The sequence below is a fragment of the Tupaia chinensis genome, unplaced genomic scaffold (assembly GCF_000334495.1).
Source record: "Tupaia chinensis unplaced genomic scaffold, TupChi_1.0 Scaffold000067_1, whole genome shotgun sequence".
Taxonomy (NCBI): Eukaryota; Metazoa; Chordata; class Mammalia; order Scandentia; family Tupaiidae; genus Tupaia; species Tupaia belangeri.
Window position 1 is genome coordinate 3,288,116 of NW_006159526.1, and position 8,707 is coordinate 3,296,822.

Sequence of the window (8,707 nt, forward strand, 5' to 3'; positions counted from 1 at the left end):
GGCTGCCAGTCGCCCCCCCGCCGTATCCAACTCCCGCCCTTCGAGCCCGCAGCACCTGCTCGCCCCTGGGTCTCCAGGAGACCACAGGAGGAATCGAGGTGTTTCAGCGCCCGCGCGGCCAGCGCGGCCCCGAGTTCACCACACTTCCGGCCTCTCTGGCCCGCCACACCGGCGCTCAACAGATGATAAAGCACGGAGAGGGGCGGGCCCTGCGCAGCTCTCTATGGTCTGGAGGACCGTGGAGGTGTTTGGAGGAGAGACCTGTGGGTCTGTCGCCGGACAGGCTGTCCGCCAAGCGGTTCTGTTCCAGTACCTCTATTGAGCGCCTCTTGTGTGGCCGGCCACTGCCGAAGTGAATAAATATATATATATATTTTATGTTTCTTACGTTCTTTCAGGAACTAGAGATAGGCACGCCCAACGCGATCTTCACCTCATTCATACACGCAGTGCCCCGATCCTGGGCGAACGCGCACACACCTGTGTGCTGGGGGCCCTGGAAGGACCGGGCTCGTGGAAAAGACGTGGGAGGTGACACTAGTCCCTGCTCCCAGTTCGGGGAGATGAGGCCTCAGTGTCCTCATTCATTCATTCCACATATTCCCCAGAGCCGCTTCTGTTCCCGGCTCTGTGCGGGCAGCACTAGTGACACGGCGACCAACACCCGTCCGGCGCCGCCCTCCCGGGGTCGATCGGCCGGTGGAGAGACGGTCCCCACCAGTGGCCACCTGGAGTGGGCAGGGGTGGCAGGGGAGACCCCAGAGGGCCGAGAGCGGGGGCTGGGGGTTGGAGGAGCTCCTAAGCCAGTCCGGAAGGACTTCCTGGAGAAGGGGCCATCGGAGCAGCAACCTGGCTGCGGAGTTCGCACCGCATTAGTCATTTCCTGAAAGGCTGGCATCACGCTGTTCCAACTCGCAGCGCTCTGATTACGAAGGAAATGGACCGGCGGTTTTATTGGGGAGTTTATTGGCCTTATGTATTTGCCTTCTGTGAATTGCTTGCTCATATCCTTTGCCCATTTTTAAAATAGGTTCTATGCCTTTTTTATATCACTAATAATAGGTAGGAGTGCTTTATGATACCAGTTCGAATTCTTTTTTCTAAATTTGTTTCTTCCATGAGCAAGACAGAGACGGACAGAGAAACAGCACCCCCCAACAGGGTCCCAACACCAAGGTTGTAAATATATTCTACCAGCTGGCAGGTGGTGTGGTGGTTAAGGGCGCTGGACTCCGACATGGCCGGCCACGGTCTGAGTCCCGGACCTGGCGGCTTGCTTCCTCACTTTCTCTCTCTTTCTCCTTCCCTCTCTGGTCAAATTCAAATAAATGAATAAGTGAATAAATACACAAACAAGCAAAGTTTAAAAATAATCCCTAAAAAAATGCATTAAATTTATTGGGGCCGGCAGTGGCATGGTGTTAAGAGTGCTGGACTCCCGGGACCAGCAGTTAGCGTTATGGCTATGTCACTGGACTCCCATGTAGTCGACCGCGTTTCGAGTCCCGGACTCAGTGGCTTAAACTCACACCGGGCGCGTGTGTGTGTGTGCCCAAGATCCCAAGAGGAGAATGGAGGAGAAGGGATTGTAGCGTGGCCACCTCCCCTGGGGGGTAATTTCTCACTTTCTGTCTCTCTGTCTCTGTCTGGCTGGCGAGCACGTGCCCTATAGCAAAAACCTCTCCAAAAAAAAAAAAAAAAGTGCTGGACTCCCATATGGTGGATTGTGGTTCGAGTCCCGGTCCTGGCAACTTGCTTTCTCACTTTCTCTCTCCCTATCTCTCTCTCTCTGTCCCTCTCTGGTCAAATTAAAATGAATAAATAAATGCATAAATAAAACTAAATTTTTAAAAAATGTATATATATATTCAATCATTTCTTGTAATATTTTCCTGGTTTTTTATTTTGTTTCAATCTTTATTTAAGATTTATGTAGATTTTTTTTTTGAGAGATTTTCGCTATAGGGCGTGTGCGCTCGCCAGACAGACAGAGACATAGAGACAGAAAGCGAGAAATCAGCCCCCAGGGGGGATGGTCACACTGCAATCCCTTCTCCTCCATTCTCCTCTCGGGATCTTGGGCATGCACACACACGCGCCCGGCGTGAGTTTTAAGCCACCAGGTCCGGGATGCAAACCACAGTCGACTATGTGGGAGTCCAGTGACATAGCCATTATGCTAACTGCTGGTTCCCAAGATTTATGTAGTTTTAAAAAGGATTATTTATTTCATGATTTTTAAAAATTTTGTTATAGGGCACATGCATTCACTAGAGGGAGATAGAGAGAGGGAAAGTGAGAAAGCAAGCCAACAGCTCCACAGAATTCAAACCACAGTGGGCCCCATGGGAATCCAATACTTTAACCACTGGTCCAATATAAGAGGGACCAGCAGGTAACATGGTTGTTAAGACACTGGACTCCCACATGGCAGACCATGGTTTGAGTCCCAGACCTGTAGGCTTGCTTTCTCACTCACTCTTTGTCTCTGATCAAACTGAATAATAATAATAAATAAACATAAATAAATAATTCTTAAAAAATGTTTATTTTTGAAAATGCACTAAGGGCCGGCAGGTGGTGTGGTTAAGGTGCTGGACTCCCACATGGCCGCCCACCGTTCAAGTCCCAAGCCTGGCAGCTTGCTTTCTCACTTTCCTTCTCTTGCTCTCTTGCTCTGTCTCTCTGGGATCAAATTAAAAGAAAGAAAGTTAAATGAAATAATTATTTAAAACAATTTTTCAAAAGCACAAAGATAGGGATTTTTAATGGATATAGCCCACTGTCCTAATACCAAAGATCATTTCTTCCCGCACTGTTTTTGCATGCTTGGTCATGTACCAAATTCATACACACACAGAGGTCCGTTTCTGACATTTCAATGAACATAATTTACTATGTTCACTGACTCCTATTGCCTTTTTTGTGTGTGCTTCTGTTGTTTTCATTGATTTCTTTCTGTTTCTCGCTGCTATAGAGACTACCTTCTCCGTCTCTTCACATCAGTTTTCCACCTCTGCGTGCCTGCGTCCAAGTTTCCCCATTTTATCCGTCCTGTTGAATCAGGTCCCACCCAAATGACTTCATTTTAACTTGATTTCCTCAGTAAAAACCCTGTTCCAAGAAAGGTCATGTTCTGAGGTACTGGGGTTAGGACTTCAATGTATCTTTTTTGTTTTTAAAGGATTATTTTATTCAACTTTATTTATTTATTTATTTAAATTTGAGCAGAAGGGGCAGAGTGAGAGAGATAGAGAGAGGGAAAGTGAGGAAGCAAGCCGCCAGGTCCAGGACTCTAACCAAGGTCTGCCATGTGAGAATCCAACACCCTTAACCACCACGCCACCTGCTGGCCCAGGACTTCAACATATCTTTGGGGAGGTGTCATTCGACCCATAATACTCTTTATTTCCAAGTTTGCTATACGGCTCCTGCACTTGCTGCAGAGAGACAAAGAGAGAGTGAGAGAGGGAAAGTTAGAAATCAACTCCCAGGGGGATGGCCACACTGCAATCCCTCTCTCTCGGGATTTTGGGCGCGCACACACATGCCTGGCATGATTTTCAAGCTGCTAGGTCTGGGACTCAAACCTTGCTGCCGGCCAGGTGGGATCCAGCCACTTTAACCTCATGCCACCTGCTGGTCCCCATAACAATTCTACTAGTTCTTTTCCAACCCTCTTTCTCCTGAATTCATTTGTTGTTGTTATGATCAGCTACTCTAAAAACCAGTGTGACCTTTTATATTTCTTTTTTTTTTTTTTTTTGAGATTTTGTTGTTGTTGTTGTTATAGGGCATGTGCACTCGCCAGAAACAGAGACAGTGAGACAGAAAGTGAGAAATCACCCCCGGGGGGGGATGGCCACACCACAATCCCTTCTCCTCCATTCTCCTCTCGGGATCTTGGGCACGCACGCACACGCGCCCGGCGTGAGTTTTAAGCCACCAGGTCCGGGACATGAACCGCGGTCGACTACATGGGAGTCCAGCGACATAGCCATTATGCCAACTGCTAGTTGCATATTTCTTTCTTTTTTAAGAATTAATTTTATTTCATTTTATTCATTGTCATTATTTTTATTTTGTTGAAGTTGACCAAAGAGAAAGAAGGAAAGTGAGGAAGCTGTCAGGTCTGGGACTCAAACTGCAGTCAGCTGGGAGAGAGTCCAACCACTTTAACCACTGCGCCATGTGGCCGCCCCATCCTTTTTCTTTTCTTTTTTTTTTTTTTTTTTAGAGTTTTTTTTTTTTTTTTCACTATAGGGCACGTGCGCTCGCCAGACAGGCAGAGAGAGCCATAGAGACAGAAAGCGAGAAATCACCCCCCGGGGGGATGGTCACGCCGCAATCCATTCTCCTCCATTCTCCTCCCGGGCTCTTGGGCACGCACGCACACGCGCCCGGCGTGAGTTTTAAGCCACCGGGTCCGGGACGCAAAACGCGGTTGACTACGTGGGAGTCCAGCAACATAGCCATTACGCTAACTGCTGGTTCCCCTTTTTCTTTTCTTCAGAGAGGTTTTTGCAGGAGCAGCAGGTAGCGCGCTGGCTGAGGCGCTGGGCTCTCACACAGCCAGTTACGCTTCAAATCCTGGACCTTTCTCCCCTTCCCTCTCTCTCTCTGTCTCTCTCTGGTCAGATTTTAAAAAACAACAGCAACTGGGGACTGGCAGGTGAGATGGTGGTTAAGGCACTGGACACTCCCACATGGCTGACCACAGTTTGAGTCCCAGACCCGGTGGCTTGCTTTTTCACTTCCACCCTTTCTCTCTCTGTCTGACTGGCAGTGCGACCCTGAACCAGATGACGTCTCTGGGTGAGTTTGCTCCGAGTGCCCTAAGCGGGTGTGAGGGCACGACCGTGACGCCGTGGAGATGAGGTAACACGTGCAAGGGCTTGAGCTGGACTGGATTCCACTGGAGGGTATCTCCGGGTTTGCCAGAAAAATAGAGGCCTTGACCACGCCCTGGGCAGACAGTGGCTGGGCCTGTCACAGGGACCACTGCATCCCAGTGCCCCGACATAGGGCCCGGCACCCAGGAGGGCCACATGTCATATGAATGCACAAAAAACACGGGACCAGCAGTTGGCGTAATAGCTATGTCGCTGAACTCCCATGTAGTCGACCACGGTTCAAGTCCTGGACCTGGTGGCTTAAACTCATGCTGGGCGCATGTGCGTGTGTGCCCACAATCCCGAGAGGAGAATGGAGAAGAAGGGATTGTGGTGTGGCCATCCCCCATGGGGGGTGATTTCTCGCTTTCTGTCTCTATGTCTTTTCTGGTGAGCACACGCACCCTATAGCAAAAATCTCTCAATAAAAAAAAAAAAAAAGGAAAAGAAAAGCAGAGAAGCAGAGCCCTACGGCATCCGCCTCACCCCTGTGAGCCTCAGTTTTCCCATCTGTAACTGCTGAGGTTGGGAAGAAGATTCTCTACGGTCTGGGTCCTGTCCTGAGATGGACCCGCTCATTCATCCTCGCACAGCTACCCACGGATGACCCACTGTGCGCGCGGCACCCGGGACACAGCTGAGATGGACCCACTCGTTCATCATCGCACAGCTACCCACGGATGACCCACTGTGTGCGCGGCACCCGGGACACAGCTGAGGGGAGACCTGGTCAGGTCTGCCCTGTGGAGCGAGCCTTCAGGGAGAACTGGCCATAGACACTAGACCAGGGGCCAGCAAGTAGCATGGTGGTTAAGGTGCTGGATTCTCACAAGGCCAACTGCAGTTCAAGTCCTGGACCTGGTGCTAGGTCGCTTTTCCTCTCTTTCTCTCTGACATTCTCATGAGAGCATGTGTCCTATAGCCAATTTTTTTTTGGGGGGAGAGGTTTTTGCTATAGGGCGCGTGCGCTCGCCAGACAGACAGAGAGAGACAGAGAGACAGAAAGCAAGAAATCACCCCCCAGGGGGGATGGTCACGCCGCAATCCCTTCTCCTCCATTCTCCTCTCGGGATCTTGGGCACGCACGCACTCGCGCCCGGCGTGAGTTTTAAGCCACCAGGTCCGGGACGCAAACCACAGTCGACTATGTGGGAGTCCAGCGACATAGCCATTACACTAACTGCTGGTTCCCCTATAGCCAATTTTTAAAAAATACATTTTGCCTTAGGGTGTATGTGCTCACTGGAGAGACAGTGAGAAGGAAAGTGAGAAGTCACCCCACATCTCTGTGGGCACACTGCAATCCCTTTTCCTCCATTCTTCTCCCAGTATCCGTAATCTCTTCTCCTCCGTTCTCCTCCCAGGATCTTGGGCACACATGCACATGTGCTCAGCGTGAGTTTCAAGCCACCAGGTCTGGGACTTGAACCTCAGTTGGCCATGTGGGAGTCCAGGGACATAACTGCTATGCCATTTGCTGGCCACCAACCCTATAGCAAATAAAAAAAAAAAAAAGAGAGTAACAATAATACATAAAATAAAATATATAATTAAAAGAAAGAAAGAAACACCAGGCCAGCCCACCCACCTGGTTAGAGTGCCCACTAGGTCGGCCTGAAGCACATGCGCCCAGGATCCTGGCAGGCTGGAGGTCTACAGGAAGGGCCTGCAGTGGGACCGGACCCCATGGAGAGTGCTTCTCTCTCTCTCTTCCCCACGTGTGCGTGCATACACTCTCTTACACATTTTTTTTTTTTGCAGAGGTTTTTGCTATAGGGTGCGTGCGCTCGCCAGACAGACAGAGAGAGACAGAGAGACAGAAAGTGAGAAATCACCACCCAGGAGGCATGGCCACGCCACAATCCCTTCTCCTCCATTCTCCTCTCGGGATCTTGGGCACGCATGCACATGTGCCCGGCGTCTCACACAGTTTTTTAAAAAGGAGAGCCAGGTGGTAGCATGGTGGTTAAGGTGGCTGGATCCCACAGGAATGACTGCATGGTTCAAATCCCGGACATACTGGCTGAATGGAGGAGAAGGGATCGCAGAGTGGCCATCGGGGTGATTTCTCACTCTCCCTCCGTCTTTCTCTCCAGTGACCAGAAGGACCCTAGAGCAAAAAAAAAAATTAAAAATTAAATTAAAAAAAAAGGAGGGGCCAGCAAGTGGCATGGTGGTTGAGGCACTGGACACTCCCACATGGTCTAGCACGGTTTGAGTCCCGGACCTGGTGGCTTGCTTTCTCACTTTCTTTCTCTCTGTGTGTCTTTCTCTGGTCAAATGAAAATAAATGAATGAACAAATAAAAGTAAATAAATAATTCTTTTTAAAAAAATAAGAAGGAAAACACAAATAGAGCTGAGCTGCAAATAGCCACCCCCACTGGGGCCAGCAGGTAGCGTGGTGGTTCAAGCACTGGACTCCAGATGGCCCACTGTGGTTTGAGTCTTAGACCTGATAGCTTGCTTTCTCACTCTCTCTCCCTCCCTCTCTTTCTTTGTCTCTGTCTGGTAAGGGCACATACCCGATAACAAATTATTAATAATAATAATAAATAAAATTCAATAAATAATTTTTAAAAAATAGTCAGCCATTGGACCGGCAGGTGAACTGGTGGGTACCGGCAGGTGACATGGTGGTTAAAGATGCTGGACTCCCACATGGCTGACTATGGTTTGAGTCTCGAACCTGGCAGCTTGCTTTCTCTCTTTCTCAAATTAAGACACATAATAATAATAAGCAGAGTTAAATAAGTGACCAGCAGATGGTGTGATGGCTATGTCGCTGGACTCCCACGTAGTCGACCATGGTTCAGGTCCCGAACCCAGTGGTTTAAATTCACGCCGGGCGCCTGTGCGTGCGTGCCCAAGATCTTGAGAGGAGAATGGAGGAGAAGGGATTGCGGCGTGGCCATCCCCCCTGGGGGGTGATTTCTCGCTTTCTGTCTCTATGTCTCTCTCTGTCTTTCTGGTGAGCGCACGCGCCCTATAGCAAAAACCTCTCAACAAAAAAAAAAAAAAAAGTTAAATAAAATAATTCCTAAAAACAATAGCCAGCCATACTCCTATAAAGATAGAACACAGCGCTGGGAAGCACGGCCGGGAGAGGGGCGACGCAGTCACAGGAAGGGACGGGGACTGTAAATAATTATTAACTGCACACTACCTATGGCCTCACAGTGCCTGCCCTTTAGGCATTAGCTCATGTGACAGATGAGGGAACTGAGGCCCTGGCGATGGGGGAGCCCCGTGGTAATTGCCTCCAAGGCCAGCTGGGGTGGAAGCGGGACTCGGTTTCTCACCCGGAGCGCAATGGCCAACTTAGCCTGCACCTCCTGCCTTTACCGCCAGAGGGCGATGGCGCCCCAGGAAGAGTTGCAGTGTGGGGACGCCGGGGACGCCGCCCCAGGACCACGCGGACCCGGAGGGAGCGAAGCAGCGGCAGCGCTGCGCGTCCCGGCCCGTTTCCAGCCGCCGGCGGTTAACGTGAGTCTGCGCGCGCTAGTCACCGGCGAGGAACAGCTGCCTTCGGGGCCGCATCGCTCCCGAGTTTGACTTCTGCCTCCGATTTCCGGGACCTCCGATCCCAGACTGCGGGTTCGAATATTCCCGCCGTCCACACTCGGATTCCGCGTATTTCTTCCGAACGCCCCACATCTGAATCCCAGCGGCTACTCAAGTTGCCATGCGACTGGCCTCGGTCCTGCTGCCCTCCCAAACCTGTCCCTAGCCCCAACTTCAAGTCCCCTCTGCGCCCCGGAAAAGGTGACTCGGAGACCCCCGCCGCTAACCGCCGGGGGCTCCGAGCCGGGGGGG

The 8,707-nt window shown here is 50.6% G+C and overlaps 1 protein-coding gene across 4 annotated transcripts in view; it reads right to left on the bottom strand.

Moving 5' to 3' along the window:
* Positions 1-8,707, bottom strand: part of ERCC1 (ERCC excision repair 1, endonuclease non-catalytic subunit) — a 29,823-nt gene that overhangs the window by 20,429 nt on the left and 687 nt on the right. The window contains exon 1 of one of the 4 annotated variants that reach the window (XM_006142074.3): positions 56-160. The exons of the other annotated variants lie outside the window; for them this stretch is intronic. The gene's annotated coding sequence lies outside the window, so the exon portion shown is untranslated. Of the gene's footprint in view, positions 1-55; positions 161-8,707 lie in introns of those variants that run through there. 4 annotated transcript variants of the gene reach the window in all.